The sequence below is a fragment of the Solea solea genome, chromosome 11 (assembly GCF_958295425.1).
Source record: "Solea solea chromosome 11, fSolSol10.1, whole genome shotgun sequence".
NCBI lineage: Eukaryota > Metazoa > Chordata > Actinopteri > Pleuronectiformes > Soleidae > Solea > Solea solea.
Window position 1 is genome coordinate 25,034,827 of NC_081144.1, and position 15,054 is coordinate 25,049,880.

General features: G+C 43.0%; 1 protein-coding gene across 9 annotated transcripts in view; it reads left to right on the plus strand.

The window, feature by feature from the left end:
- The window catches only part of sulf2b (sulfatase 2b), a 51,134-nt gene that overhangs the window by 12,336 nt on the left and 23,744 nt on the right, over window positions 1–15,054 (plus strand). For 6 of the 9 annotated variants that reach the window (XR_009241722.1, XM_058642831.1, XM_058642823.1 and 3 more), the window contains exon 1: window positions 8,315–8,718. The gene's annotated coding sequence lies outside the window, so the exon portion shown is untranslated. Of the gene's footprint in view, window positions 1–8,313; window positions 8,719–14,316; window positions 14,466–15,054 lie in introns of those variants that run through there. The other 3 variants (XM_058642825.1, XM_058642824.1, XM_058642832.1) reach the window with 3 other exon arrangements.

Below are 15,054 nucleotides of genomic sequence, written 5' to 3' on the forward strand. Positions count from 1 at the left end.
AGTCCCTGCCAGTTTCACTACTTCACATCTCCTCACGGTGGCGCTGCTTAAATGAGTGAATTAAACAGTGTAGAAGTGACCTGAAGAGGGATTTTCTCCATCCACGTTCAATACATAGACTTTATGACCTTTGACCTTTCTCTGTTGTGAATAAACAGAGAAAATGTTTTCTTCAGTTTGACAGATATCGCTGTATGATCGTGTCGTAGACCGCGTATCATATTGTGGAGCATGTATCATATCGTGGAGCATGTATCATATCATGGACCATGTATCGTATTGTGGACCGCGTATCTTATTGTGGTCATATATCGTATCGTGGAGCATGTATCATATCATGGAGCATGTATCGCATTGTGGACCGCGTATCTTATTGTGGTCATATATCGAATCATGGAGCATGTATCATATCATGGACCATGTATCGTATTGTGGACCGCATATCTTATTGTGGTCATATATCGTATCGTGGAGCATGTATCATATCATGGAGCATGTATCGCATTGTGGACCGCGTATCTTATTGTGGTCATATATCGTATCGTGGAGCATGTATCATATCATGGAGCATGTATGGTATTGTGGAGCATGTATGGTATGGTGGACCGCGTATTGTGTCGTGGAGCATGTATCGTATCGTGGAGCATGTATCGTATCGTGGAGCATACGATACATGCTACATGGAGCATGTATCGTATCGTGGAGCATGTATCGCATTGTGGAGCATGTGCCGCATCGTGGAGCATGTATCGTATCGTGGAGCATGTATCGTATTGTGGAGCATGTATCATATCATGGAGCATGTATTGTGTCGTGGAGCATGTATCGTATCATGGAGCATGTATCGTATCGTGGAGCATGTATCGTATCATGGAGCATGTATCGTATCGTGGACAGCGTATCGCATTGTGGAGCATGTATCGTATCAAGGAGCGTGGAGCATGTATCGTATTGTGGACCGCGTATCGCATTGTGGAGCATGTATCGTATCGTGGAGCATGTATCGTATCGTGGATTGTGTATTGTATCGTGGAGCATGTATCGTATCATTGAGCATGTATCATATCATGGAGCATGTATCGTATCGTGGACCGTGTATCGCATTGTGGAGCATGTATCATATTGTGGAGTATGTATCGTACCATGGAGCATGTATGGTATCATGGAGCATGTATGGTATCGTGGAGCATGTATCGTATTGTGGAGCATGTATCGTATTGTAGAGCATGTTTCGTATTGTGGAGCATGTATCGTATCGTGGATTGTGTATCATTTTGTGGAGCATGTATCGTATTGGGGAGCATGTATCATATTGTGGAGCATGTATCGTATTGTGGAGCATGTATCGTATTGTATGGTATTGTGGACCATGTATCGTATTGTGGAGCATGTACTTTATCGTAGCGTGGATTGTGTATCCTATCGTGGAGCATGTATGGTATTGTGGAGCATGTGTCGTATCGTGGATCATGTATCGTATCATGGATCATGTATCGTATTGTTGAGCATGTATCGTATCGTGGACCAGGTATTGTGTCGTGGAGCATGTATCGTATCGTGGATCATGTATCGTATTGTTGAGCATGTATCGTATCGTGGACCGGGTATTGTGTCGTGGAGCATGTATCGTATCGTGGATTGTGTATCGTATTGTGGAGCATGTATCGTATTGTGGAGCATGTATCGTATCATGGACTGTGTATCGTATCGTGGAGCATGTATCGTATTGTGGCCTGTGTATTGTATTGTGGAGCATGTATTGTATTGTGGAGCATGTATCGTATTGTGGCCCGTGTATTGTATTGTGGAGCATGTATTGTATTGTGGAGCATGTATCGTATTGTGGACTGTGTATCCTATCGTGGAGCATGTATCGTATTGTGGAGCATGTATCGTATCATGGACTGTGTATCGTATCGTGGAGCATGTATCGTATTGTGGCCTGTGTATTGTATTGTGGAGCATGTATTGTATTGTGGAGCATGTATCGTATTGTGGACTGTGTATCCTATCGTGGAGCATGTATCGTATTTATTTAAATCTGACGCCTGTGTTAAGCATCATGCACCTGGGCTGCTGATGAGGGCAGTGTTGATTTTTCTCAGACACTAAGTGAGGCTCCGCCTCCTCTACAATTGTTGTATTTATTTACATTTCAACACTAAACATTGCTCTAGAACATGATCAGAACGCCTCACGAGTTTGTTCAGAATCAGCTGTTTATCTTCGTATTCCCGTAGCAGCCTCCACATTAAAATCATGTGAAGCTCATCTTCTCTGGGAGTCAGCGGATCAGTGGGTGGGGGATAGTCGCTGGGATTTGCCAGGGTTTTCCAGGGTTTTCCAGGGTTTCCCAGGGTTCTTTCTTCTGTTGTTAACGCTTAAGAGGCAGAGCTGGAAAAGCTGCAGGAGAGCAGATTTCCACCTCAGAGATATTGATGAACTATTAAACGATCAAATCTCCATCTGTCGCTGTGTGTGTGTGTGTGTGTGTGTGTGTTTGTGTGTGTTTAACAGTGTGAAAGCAGGTCCTGCTGTGAGGAGCCCGTTGGCGGTCTAATTAACATCTCACCATTAATTTACTTAAAACACACACAGCGGAGCGCTCTGTTGCCATGGTAACCAGCTGTCGGCCCCCTAGAGGACGGACATTTCTGACCACACACGTGAATTTCTCTGCGAGATGAATAAAGTATCTATCTATCTATCTATCTATCTATCTATCTACCTACACACACACAGCTTCCTGTTAAAGCTACAGTAGCTGTCAGACAAACACACACACACACACACACACACATTCAAATTAGTTCATTGATTATAAAAATAGCTGACGATTAATTTAGTAATTGATAAATCGACGCAATAAAATACATTCAGAAAATAACTAATATGAATTAAAAGACATAAAAGTAACGACCACACCACACAGAGATGCTGCGTTCAGGGTCAGAACTGCACAGAGATGCTGTGTTCAGGGTCAGCCACTGCAGAAATTCTTTTACTTGACGATTTTATAATGTCGATATAAAATTGTCCTATTTTAGAGACAATTGATCGGCTTAAAACAATCAATCAGTTGACCTTTAACCTTTCACATGCTTCTGTGTCTGCCTGCATTTTACACTCAGTCACTCTCTCCCCCTCATTTCCCGTGTGTGTGTGTGTGTGTGTCACACTGTGTGTGTGTGGTCTGACTGATGGCCACTCTGTGTCTGGTTTGACCGGGTCTCTAAAGAGAGGAGGAAGAAAGTGAAAAGGGGGGGGGCACTGTGTGTGTGTATGTGGGACCAGGTCAGTCTAATTTGCAGCTCATTGAATAGAAACAAGTTTCCTCTGACGGACGGGGTTGGGGGTCGTCAAGCATGTTGGTGTGAGAGAGAGAGAGAGAGGCGCTATGTGTCTGTGTGTGTGAGAGAGATGTGCTGTGTGTGTGTGTGTGTGTAAATGTAGCTTGAGCTGTGCTGGGCGACATTAATCATCTGAACTGTGTGCCGTTAGCTTCAGTCACTCAGGTTCTTCTGCCTCGTTAGTTCTTCGTGAAACAGAAACAAAGTAACGTTATTACATTAGTGTTACACATGTTACAGTGAAGTCGAGTGGATTTCCCATTGAATTAGGTTGGTTTTTTCGTGTGTTACATTTCTGAGCCTGTCAGGACCAGTCGTCCTCATGGAGACCAAAACCTGGTCCTAATGAGGCAGAACCTCATTTCTGAGGAACTGGATAAAGTTTGGGACTAAGATTTGTGTGTGTGTCATAATCCTGTTCACACTGACAGTAAACGTTGTCTAGGTTGAGAAATTAATTACTCTGCAGAGAACACACTCATCCATCCCCATCTCCCTCTTTCCATCTCTCTCTCCCTCTCTCCCGCTCTCTATCCCTCTCTCTATCTCTTTTCTTTTTTGTTGATTCCGTATATTTTAATAAACATATAAATATAATTTTAAGTGCACTTCACAAATGTATTCAGTATAATAAATATGATTATCAGTGCTTAAAGTGAGCCATTCTATACATCCACCAAGATTCTGACTGCCAAATAATGAGCCATTCTATATATCCACCAAGATTCTGACTGCCAAATAACGAGCCATTCCATACATCCACCAAGATTCTGACTGCTAAATAATGAACCATTCTATACATCCACCAAGATTCTGACTGCCAAATAATGAGCCATTCTATATATCCACCAAGATTCTGACTGCCAAATAATGAGCCATTCCATCAATGTGGTTTTTGGCAGCCATTCTAGATTTAGTCTTAGTTTTAGTCACATTTTAGTCATTTCTATATGTGGTAGTTTTAGTCACATTTTAGTCAACAAAAACTCAAAAATGTTTTGGTCAGTTTGGGTTAAAAAAAGAAAGAAAGAAGTATAGTCTTTTAACAAATCCATTTAGGTCAATAAGTATTGGAGATTACTGTTGGGCAGAAACCTTTAATCTCCATATTTCCACTTTTCAACAGTTTTTCTCATGAATTGATGCCGACTTCATCATACAACAGTGTCACACATAAGTTTGACATGAAATTTCCTCTGCCGGTGGTGCGCCGTGACCGACTCTAGATCATCTTGGAAGGCTTGGGGCGAAGGTGTTTTACAGTGAACCCCGAGTGACCTCGTCGCTTCCCAGTGCCTTGGACATGTGCACTCGCTGCGGCTTCTCCCGCCCGCTTGCCCCCAGCGCGACTGTCGATCGGAGCAGACTGTCCTCAGTGCGCCCCAACCACATCGCGTCATCAAGGCGAAGAGCGTAAATCATCTTGAAACATGGACCAGGTCATTTTTAGCTATTGATTGACAGATTATGCGTACAATAAGCAGAAATGTTGTGTACCTTGAACGTCTGACAAACCACACACTGACATTTACGTCCATTCTCGTCTCGTCAACGATAACTCACACACGTCTCGTCATGTTTTCGTCGTCAAACATGAGATGTTCATCTCGTCACCGTCTCGTTATCATCATGAAAAAAAGGGGCGTCAACAAAATAATTTTGTCATCGTTGACAAAAACAACACTGCATTCCATACATCCACCAACATTCTGACTGCCAAATAATGAGCCATTCTATACATCCACCAACATTCTGACTGCCAAATAATGAGCCATTCTATACATCCACCAAGATTCTGACTGCCAAATAATGAGCCATTCTATGCAGCCACCAACAGACGACAGCCAAAAAGTGAGCCATTCTATACATTCACCCAGAGACTGAATGCCAAAAAGTGAGCCATTCTTTTCAACCACCAAGAGACTGATGCCAAAAAGTGAGTCATTCTATACATCCACCAGAAGACTGACTGCTAAATAATGAGCCATTCTATGCAGCAACCAACAACAACTGCCAAAAATTGTCAGAAACAAGTGTGAGACAATGAAAGTTCCCAGTGTGTGTAAGAGAGAGAATTTTCAAGAACTTTACATTTGTTACCTGAAACAGCAGCCACTGAAACCTCTCTCTCTATTTCATGCATCAAACCTTTATTTCCTCTGACCTTCACAAAAACTGTGAAAGACTGCAACAATAAAAGCAGTGAACGACTCGTGACTCGACAGCAGCAAACTTTTAATTTTCAAACTTAATTAAATGTAAATGTACATTTGGATGAGTTTACAGTGAACTCACTGCAGTTCTAATGCTTCTGTTGTGCCATAAAATAAACTTTTATTATGTCCATAATGATCAGTTTGGGTTGACGCAGACACACTGGAGTTAATTCACTCCACTGTAATTTGGCTCAGAGCCACTGATGGTGTTTACTGCAGTGTTTTCAGAGGTTTGTGAGCTCCTCATGTGAGAAAACTGCTGAGGGAGGAAAAATAGAATGTAACATGGCTGCCAGCAGAGATTTTACCCCCTTAACAAAAGTCTATGACGTCTTTAAGAACATGTGCACGTCATTATCTCGTCTTTATCTCACTCTTAGACAGACTTTTCCAACAGGAAACTGAAGTTTGTAAACCACTCACTCTCCCACACCAAACCCCATAGAGAAAATCAGTGATTTTAACATCACAGCACACAGGAGTTGTTGATCCACTGCTGCCTCCATCACTAAGTTCAAATGTCTTATTTTGTAAAATTCGGCATTTAAAATCTTTTATTCAGATTGACCTCAGTGACACAAAGTGACCACACGAGGCAGCAGAGGACCAGCAGCTCCTGTGTCCCCGCCAACTAAAATCACTGATTTTCTCTATGGGGTTTGGTGTGGGAGAGTGAGTGGTTTACAAACTTCAGTTTCCTGTTGGAAAAGTCTGTCTAACAGTGACATAAAGACGTGAACATGTTCTTAAGACATCGTAGACTTAAACTGACGTAGATTTTATGAGCTAACTCTTTTAGAAAAGATTGTTGGAGTGTTTTATCATCGTTGGACGCTGTTTTAACCGTGAATGTTTGGACACACTTGGGATCCAATGTAACGTAGCATTAGCAGGAAAAGCTATATCAGCTTCGTCCACACATGGTTGTCATGTCACGTAACCATGGCTGTATGGTGACAATATAATAAAACAGCGGAAACATGTCTTTAAATGCATCACGTTGCGTTTGTGTGTTTGTTTTTGTGTGGTTTTTAAGAGCAGGCCTTTACTGGACTCATGAACACTTGAATTTTTTTATGGTTTCCGTCTGAGTTTTGTGTCGTTCACTGGAAACAAGAAGACTTCTTGTTCTCTCTCTCTCTCTCTCTGTCTCTCTCTCTCTCTCTGTCTCTCTCTCTCTCTGTCTCTCTGTCTCTCTGTTTGCTCAGTTTAAGTGAAGCCACCAGCCACATGAACAGACAGGAGCTGTGCCAACACCTCCATTACAATCTCCTCTCCTCCTCCTCTCTTTCTCCCCCACCTTTCATCCTGCTCTTTTTGCTCCCTCCCTCCCTCTCTCTCTCTCTCTCTCTCTCCCCCTCTACTTTCAGGGTGTGTATAAGAAGCTGAGGGTTTGTGTGACGACGTCATGTGACATCATCACTGTATGTTATTGTTCGCTGGATTCAAACAGATGTTGAAGCAGCAGAGCTTTTTCTCACAGACGAGCGTCACTGACGTCTCACTCTGATCGTTTTATTTCTGAACCGGATTCTATTTATCTGATAAACATTCTGGTGATAAAGGGACATTTACAGCTTGAAAAAGTAGCCAGGAAGGGACTGTGCTGTGAGCGCCCTCAGTCTACAATGTCTTAAGAACATGTTCACGTCTTTATGTCACTGTGAGACAGACTTTTCCAACAGGAAATTGAAGTTTGTAAACCACTCACTCTCCCACACCAAACCTCATAGAGAAAACCAGTGATTTTAGCTGGCGGGGACACAGGAGCTGCTGGTCCTCTGCTGCCTCGTGTGGTCACTTTGTGTCACTGAAATAAACCCGAATGTAGGATTTCAAATACTAGTGACAAAATAAGACATTTGAACTTAGTGATGGAGGCAACAGTGGATCAACAACTCCTGTGTGCTGTGATGTTAAAATCACTGATTTTCTCTATGGACTTTGGTGTGGGAGAGTGAGTGGTTTACAAACTTCAGTTTGTTGCTGCCTCGTCGCTGAAAGTACTTATGATAGCGCCTGTGCTTCATCATCATCATCATCGTCGGACAGTGGACAGCTGTCCACACACACGTCCTCAGAGACAGTTTGTCCTCGCTGCACATTTCAAAGTTTATTTATCCACTTTATTCGAGACTTTCCCACTAAAACAGAGTGTCTGGCAGACACAGCTGCTCTGCTTTTATTTTGAAATCTGTGGGGGTTGCGGTTTCATGTGAGTGAACAAAATCTCAGACTTTTATTTTGAAAACCGCTGGGAAATTGACAGGAAAGGAGACATGGACGTGAAATTCAAGGAGACGAGGACACATGGTAAAAAATGTATCTCCTCCCAATTTTTTTCCCATCCTTCCTTGTCTCATCTATCAGCTTCTTCGTGTCACCTTGTCTCCTCTCCTCTCCTCTCCTCTGAATTCTTATGTCTCCTTATCTCCTTCCCTTTCATTTAATTCATGTCTCCTTGTCTCCTTTTCTCTCAATGTTTTCCAAGTCTCCTTTCCTCCTGTTTTTTCCTTGTCTTCTTTAATTTCAGTGTCTCCTTGCCTCCTCTCCTCTAAATTTTAATGTCTCCTTGTATGTGTGTGTGTGTGTGTGTGTGTGCGCGCGTCCTCTCTGCCCTGGACTCCTCCTCTTCCAGGCAGAGCAAGAGTGCGAGAGAAGGAATTCTTGGCCTCTCCATTGGCTGACAGTGAGTCTCAGGCCCCGCCTCCTCCCTCTCCCTCCCTCTCTCTCCTCTCTCAGCCTCAGAGTGAGGGAGAGTGAGGGAGAGTGAAAGTGCAGAGGCAGACGTGTTGCAACAGATGGTTTTACCAGCAGCAGCAGCTCAGCGGCAGCAGCTGCACCAGGGAATTCTGGGACGCTGTTAGAGAGCGAGAGAGAGAGAGAGAGAGAGAGAGAGGGGGGAGGGAGGGGTGAGGAGAAGAGAGACGGCTACTTCTTCTGTGTTTTACCCACAAACCCCGTTCTGGTCTGCAGACACACACAGGACGACTGAGCTGAAGTTTGAACAGAGACACAAACAAGAGAGTGAGAGACTTCATCATCATCATCATCATCATCATCATCATCCTGCTGCTGCTGCTGCTGCTGCACGGGGTCAGAGGTCAGAGTGGAAAACACCTGCTGACAGTGACGAGGAGACACGACAACAGGTACACAAAACTGCTGTGTGTGTGTGTGTGTGTGTGTGTCGCTTCCTGCTTTAAAACACGTGGGTGTGTTTTAGCTGCGCAACACTGAGGTCAGTCCTGAGAGAGAGGGAGAGAGGATGAATGGAGGGAGGGGAGGAAGGAAGGAAGGGAGGGAGTGTTTTGGTTTATTTTGAAGTACTGACACAGTGCTGTAAGCGCCCCCTGCTGCTGAGACTCAGCCACGGTGAAAAGAAAATGGCTGCCGGTAAACCACTCACTCTCCCACACCAAAGTCCAGAGAGAAAATCAGTGATTTTAGCTCGCGAGGACACAGGAGCTGCTGGTCCTCTGCTGCCTCGTGTGGTCACTCAATGAAAAACATATTTTATCCACTTAAACAAGCAAGTTTAAGTCTACGATATCTATGTCACATGTTCACGTCTTTATCTCACTGTGAGACGGTTTGTAAACCACTCACTCTCCCACACCAAAGTCCAGAGAGAAAATCAGTGATTTTAACATCACACACACAGGAGTTGTTGATCCACTGCTGCCTCCATCACTAAGTTCAAATGTCTTATTTTTTTAAATTCTGTGTTTAAAATCCTTTGTTCAGATTGACCTCAATGACACAAAGTGACCACACGAGGCAGCAGAGGACCAGCAGCTCCTGTGTAAAATCACTGTTTTCTCTCTGGACTTTGGTGTGGGAGAGTGAGTCCTTTTAAAATGTGTGTATGTGGGTGTGTGTGTGTGTGTGTGTGTGTGTGAGTGACAGCTGATTCCTCCTGACTGTGGATGAACATGACAACAGTGCCCTCCACAGGCCTCAGTGGTTATTGCAGTCACAGTTTTAGTGTCAGGTCAGTGAACTGATCAGAGAGTTTGTTTATCAGCTCAACTCAATCAATCAATCAGTCAATCAATGTGACGTTAACCTGCTGCTGCTGTCAATCACTTCCATTGATAAATGAATTATTGTCATAAAGTCAGGAAATGTTTATGTTCTCTGGTCAACGGTCGTTTTTTTATTAGCATGTGCTAACATGCTAATACAAGTTATCATGAACATGTGACATCACTGCTGTGTGTGTGTGTGTGTGTGTGTGTGTGTGTGTGATGACACTTTGCCTGAAGCTGTTTCTTTGACCTTTGACCTCTGCTCTTTTCTCTGTTGTTGTTTTTTCGATGATGTCTCGTCACGTTTCCTCAGTGTGATCAGCTGATGTGTGACATGTGACCTTCACTGCACACGCACACACAGACACACGCACACACAGACACATGCACACACACACACATGCGCACGCACACACACACATTTATATCATGTTTCCAATGATAAGTTCATAATTCCAATAATTATAATATTTATTAACGCTCCACAACCCCCCACAAATATTATGGGGTGTAAGGAAAGTCGGCTGCTGCTAAGCGATGACATCATCGCACAGAGTCAGCTGATTCTCCTCGTGGGGCCAAGGTTGTAACCATGGCAACACACACTGGCGACCTTTGAACCTGTTACAGGCTGGAACCTGCAGGACACACACACTCACACACACACATTTTCATATTGTATTTTATTTTTTATAGAATTTTTCTCTGTTGTGATGAATTTTTTATAAAATACTAAAATTCACTTAAACTTGTCACCTTATTTACACAAAGTGTCACCACTGAAAACCATTATAAAGTCATTTTTTAACTCTGTTTAGCATCGTGTACCTGTAATTCCCCTGCTCGTCCAACAGGTGGTGGTATTGTATATGAAAGGCCGACGGAAGCCGATTCAGAAAATACTGAAAATGATTTTTTTTTGTTAAAAGTAGAATTAAGATCTGGGCTAATGTTTTAAAAAATCATTTATATATTTATATTATGTATATACAAAAAATCTCTGACTTTTGAAAATGGCAGCGTTTTTTTAATGTGTACAAATTGAAACTTTAATTTTGAATCCCAACAAATGTCCATGCTAACACACAACCCTGCCATTTTCAAAATAAAAGCCTCGGTTTCTATTCACTCATGCTAAAATACAAGCACAATTTTTCTTAATAAAAGTCTTGGTTTCTCTTCATTCATGCTAAAACCCAACCCTGCAGTTTTCAAAATAAAAGTCTCAGCTTCTGTTCGCCCATGCTACAACACAACCATTGAATTTTCAAAATAAAAGTCTGAGTTTAGCGTATACAGTCACCTGATGTTTGATGTTTTAAAAAAAATAATAATTAGGAGCAGGATCAGCTCTGTGGAGGCGGCCATTTTGGGCCACACTGTTTTTACAATTGACAAACTAAATGATTTGAGTTGTGATGCTAACTGTAGGCTACACAGCTTCTCCAACACACACTGAATGGTGATACATTTTATGCACTGTGCCTTTAACTCAGGACAAACTTCACATTTTTACCCAACGATATCGTCATTGTTGTTGCTGTAATAACAGCTGCAGCCTGACGGTGGTGCTGACGCCTTCTTTAATGACCTTCAGTCAAGAGTGAAGGTCACAAACTGAAAGCTCCGCCCCCTCCTCACTGCAGCAGAATGAATGAAATCGGTAATCGTTAGTGAGCGAGTGACCTTCACTGAGACAGAGCCAAGGATGGAGGAGAAGGAGGCGAGGAAAGGAGGAAACATGGAGAGGGAAGGAGAGGAGAGAGGTTTGAGTTTCATCAGCAGGAGAAACTTTAACATCTTCATCCTCAAAGGAGAGAAAGTTACTAAAGTCTCAAGTTTTGTTTTAAAAGAAATCAAAAAAATTCTGCATAAAAACAAACAAATTTCAGGAGAGGAGACAAGGAGACATGGAGAATTTAGGAGACAAAGAGACATATGGAGAAATTTAGGAGACATTAAGAAAGTGAGAGAGGAAAGAAGACAAAGACGCATGGAGAGATTTAGAGGAGAGGAGACAAGGAGACATGATGAAAGTGAGAGAGGAAAGGAGATGAAGGTGAGGAGGAGGAGAAACAAGACGGAGACTGAGGAGGTTTTTACTCAAGCATGAAATGAAGTGTGTGTGTGTGTGTGGCTACATACTGTGTTTACACCTGAAGACTGAACCAGGAGAGTCTGGAGACCTGGTTCAAGAGCAGGTCTCTGTAGACACACACACACACACACACACACAGAAGGCAGAAAGTCATTACTTTTCTTGCAAGATTGTGTGTGTGTGTGTGTGTGTGTGTGTGTCTGTCGGTGTGTGTGTGTGTGTGTGTGAGTGTGTGTGTGTAATCCCTCCATCAGTATTCTGCTCATGTTTTCTAACAGAATGAAGGAAATTGAAGGAGGAGGAGTCTCTTCAACATGGACTTCTTTTCATTACACATGCTCACCGTGTTTCATTCCTCCTCTTCATCATTCTTCCTCTTCTTCTGCTCTCTCCCTTTCTTCCTTCTCTCTCTCTTCCTCCTTTTCTTCCTGCTCCTGTTATTCATCATCACTCACTCACCTCACTGGAGTGACTGAAGGTGAACGTGAGCAGAATGTGTGTGTGTGTGTGTGTGCTTGTTAAACCTGAGGTCACAGAGGTCCTCTGTTTGATGACATCACTGTCACTCACTTTGCTCTCACCTTCACAAACTGACTCTACAATCTCTGGGTTTATTCCACGTCGGCTCCTCCTCCTCCTCCTCCTCCCACCCCCTGCACCCTTCCATCATGTTGACGAGCTGTCGCCACTATCTGATTTATTCACTTCCTTCAAATGCACTCAGCTAAATGAGTCACAGTGGTTTACCTCTATGTGACAGGAAACTGAAGTTTGTAAACCACTCACTCTCCCACACCAAATCCATAGAGATAATCAGTGATTTTAGCTGCAGGGACACAGGAGCTGCTGGTCCTCTGCTGCCTCGTGTGGTCACTTTGTGTCACTGAGGTAAATCTGAACGAAGCCGAATTCACTAAAATAAGACATTTGAACTGAATGAAGGAGGCAGCAGTGGATCAACAACTCCTGTGTGTGTGAAGTTAAAATCACTGATTTTCTCTGTGGGGTTTGGTGTGGGAGAGTGAGTGGTTGTCCCCAGCAGCACACTTCAAAAAAAAAGAGCATGATCTATCCCTTTAAAGTGATCGTCTCTAATGTTCATGGCAGTAAACCTTCACCTCCATGTCACACACACACAAACACTCATTGTAAAAGGTCACGACCTTTGTTCATGTTCTCACTGATTCACGATCTGTTCATGAGCATGGGAGAGGAACGACGTCCTTGAACGCACCGCTGCATGTTTGGGTGTACGTGTGTGTGTGTGTGTTCTGTCGTAAACACTGACCTTGTCAGGACCAGTAGTCCTCATGGAGACCAAAACCTGGTCCTAATGAGGCAAAACCTCTGTTAGAGTTTAGGACTAAGATTAGAATTGTGGTTATGTTTAAGGTTAGTGATCAGACTTTGTTTAGTCTGTTTAAGTGAGAGGGAGTCAATGCAGAGTCGTGTGTGTGTGTGTGTGTGTTTTCATTGTTTGGGTCCAACCTGCATCATTAATCAGGAATGTGAGGCTCCTGTTACTGGGTCACAACAAGGGAATGGCCTCGGTTTGTGAGTGTGTATCACACGCACACACACACACACACACATTTACATTCACATTCACCGGGGCACAGTCCTGCTGCAGGGCTGCAACAGAAACATTGCAGCAGTTAAAGGTGTCGTTCAGTCTTTTTAAATGTGCTGTGAGCGCCCCCTGCTGCTGAGAAGCAGTCTGACACGCAGAGGCCTCACTCTCAACACAACAAGAAGAAGAGGAAAAACAGATTTAAGTCACTGAACAATACATGTAAAGTTGCAGTACGTAACTCTCTCAGACCTGACTGAGGGAACGTTTTTGTGTATGCAGCAGCAGAGCAGGAAAAAATGTCACCGGGCGACACAAGATCTATGCATAACAGAAACACAGAGAGAGAGACATGTGCAGTTACAGGCTGGTTCTCAGCAGCAGGGGGCGCTGCTCACATCACAGTCACTATACATTCTTCAAATACACAAACTATGCCTTTAAGTCCAGTGTGAACAGGGTTAGTGAGTTTGTATTTCTGCCTCGACAAACAGAAGATTCTGGTTCAGCTCCAGATGACCTGCTCTCCCCCACATTCTTCTGTGTGTGTGTGTGTGTGTGCGTGTGTGTGTGCGTGTGCATGTGCATGCATATGTGTGTGTGTGTGTGCGTTCTTCCCACATGTGTTTCTGATCACTGCGCAGAGACACAGTGAGAGACATGGAGGAGATGAGACAGAAGACTCATCTCACCTTGACGTCTCTCTCTCAGTTTTCGTTGCACATCAGGTGGACAGACAGACAGACAGACAGACAGAGTGATTGATGGACCGACTCATTGATTAACTGACCACATGATTGATCGCACGCTGCTCACTGATGTCAGACCTTAGATTATAGTGTAGTGCTGTCATTGTCCCTGAAGTCAGAGGAAAGAATAATGTGTGTGTGTGCATCAGCTGATTTAAAACAGTAATCACTTGCTCAATTCATGAATGAATCAGCAGGAGATGAATTTATTTTGACTGATTGACTGTTGACGTTGTTGAGTTCATCTTCATGTCGTTAAATACGATGATCATGTGTCTCTGAAACAAACTCTATCCAATCAGGAGCCAGAACTCCAGAAAGAGGGCGGTCCTCTCTGCCTCTGCTGTTGGCAGCCCTTGGCCAAGTGGAAAGGGAACTTGACTTGTAACCGGAGGGTTGCTGGTTCAAAATCCCCACCCGGCCAAAAAGGGCTGGGGTACCCCTGAGCAAGGTACCCAACCCCCAATGCTCCCCGGGCGCTACTCACTGCTCCTAATTCTAGGATGGGTCAAATGCAGAGGAATACTTTCCCTAAGGGGATTAATGAAATTAAGTTCTTCTTTATTCTTCTGTAAGTAGCAAAAATATAGCATTGCGTCCTAAAGAATTGTCAGGAGCAAAACAGTTAGCCCATACCTAGCTAAAGGTTAGCAAAAACATGTTTAAAAGCTAGCCAAAAGATATTTTTATTCTTTTTATATGCCAAAAAGACGAAGTTAAGATAAAATATTGATTGATCGATGAATAATGAAGTCACATATATGTAAGTAGAGCACACATACACACATACACACACACTCACACACACACACACAGATACACATACATCATTAAATCGTCAGAGTTAAAGTTAAAGTATAAAGTGAAGCAGCAGCTTTTAAATATTCAGTCATAATGGCTGAGCCGAGGCTGCGCTCAGCCACGCACTGTATATATATATATATATACTGTATATATACATATATATGTACATTATATATATATATATATACATATATGTATATATATATATATATATGTATACTGTATATATAAAGTGT